The sequence below is a fragment of the Octopus bimaculoides genome, chromosome 5, assembly GCF_001194135.2.
Source record: "Octopus bimaculoides isolate UCB-OBI-ISO-001 chromosome 5, ASM119413v2, whole genome shotgun sequence".
NCBI classification, from domain to species: Eukaryota; Metazoa; Mollusca; class Cephalopoda; order Octopoda; family Octopodidae; genus Octopus; species Octopus bimaculoides.
In genome coordinates, this window is record NC_068985.1 from 116,032,935 (window position 1) to 116,034,833 (window position 1,899).

Genomic DNA, 1,899 nt, shown 5'->3' on the forward strand with positions numbered 1-1,899 from the left:
TGTGTGTGTGTGTGTGTGTGTGTGTGTATGGATGCGTGTGTGTGTATGGATGTGTGTGTTTGTACCCTTGCCGTCGCTTGACAACCGATGCTATTCTGTTTATGTCCCCGTAACTTAATGGTTCGGCTAAGAAGACATTAAGGTGGTGTTCTAGCATGGCCACAGTCAAATGGTTGGAACAAATAAAAGAATCAAAGTATAAAGGTTAAGCTTCGCCTAAAGTTTGGAAAATATATATATATATATATATTCTCTGTGGAGGCATATGCTTCCCAATCACTTGGTTCCAGTTTCAGTCCCCCTGCGTGGCATTTGTGAGTCGATTTCGTTGATGGAAACTGATAGAAGGTCGTTGTAAATATCTACATGTGTGTGTGTGTATGTATTTGCGTCTGTTTGTCCACCACCACAACTTGACCACCGTTGTTGGCGTATTTACGTCAACGTAGATGACCAAATAATACTTGGGTCGATTCGTTGAACTAAAATTCTTCACTTCAGTGCATTACTCCAGCATGGCCTCAGTCTAAAGAGTGATACAAGTATAAGATAAAATATACACACACACACACACACACTCACATACACACCTACACACACACACACACACATGTATGCATGATTGGTTGGACGACTGAATGGCTAAGCAGATTTATAGAAGGATGGATGGATGGATGGATGGATGGATGGATGGATGGATGGATGGGCAGGTGCATGGGGGGATAGAAACATGTCTATGTGTTTGTGCTCGTACTGTACCTCTACAACACATGGCAACTCTTATTGGTTTGTTTCTGCCACCGTAACTTAGTGGTTCGATAAACGAGAAGATGGAAGCATTACCACTCGCTAGAATATCGACTAAAACCTGATTTGTAGTGCTCCAGCATGGCCGGATAGACGCAGGTGAATGACTGAAATAAATAAATGATAAAATGTAATACGTAATACTAGTCGTACTAGTATAACACATTAATTACCCCCATTCTATGTCCAGAAGATATAAATTATATCAGCCCAATCATGTTTAAATAAATTTTAAATGTAAAATGTCCTACTTGATAAATTAAAATTGAATACACTCACACACCACACACGCGCACTCGCAGGCGCATATGCATATTACAAGAATAACACAGATTTGAAATTTTAACAGATTTGGAAATTTTCAACGAAAGCGTTACAAGGCTCAACAAAAATAATTTCACGCGGTGATCAGTCATTCTATTAACAACAGCTTTATTCACTCATTTCTTTCGGGTGGAAAAAAAACGAAAAAAGGAGATATAATTCATTCACAAGGGAGCATATTATTTTGATTGGGTAATTCAGTATATTTCTATTTACGAATAAATAAATACATAAATAAAATCAATTTGATTGGTGATTCATTATCGAATAATAAAAAGAAAAGAAACACAAACGAACAACAGTATTGAGTGTTTATAACAGTAAAAATACAGAGAAAACAATGGCAAATACGAACTAACAATAATTCGACTTCAAAAAGTGAAAGCAATATATAGGAAAAAAAAACAGATGTCTCCTATTATTATGATTAATTATCATCTAGAGATAAAATATACATAAAAATGGCAGAATCGCTAAAATGTAAATAGTGCAAATCAGCTGAGGTATACAGTAGGGTGGTTAGTGTTCGTGAGCCCAAGTGAATGGACGGAATTTGAAAGAAAGACGTATATGATATTAATGGAGAGGAGAAATTTACGCAAGCGCAGTATGTATGTATGTATGTATGTATGTATGTATGTATGTATGTACGTATGTATATGTATGTATGTACGTATGTATGTGTGTATGTATCTATGTATGTATGTATGCATTTATGCATGTATGCATACTTGTATTTATATATATATATATATATATACATATATA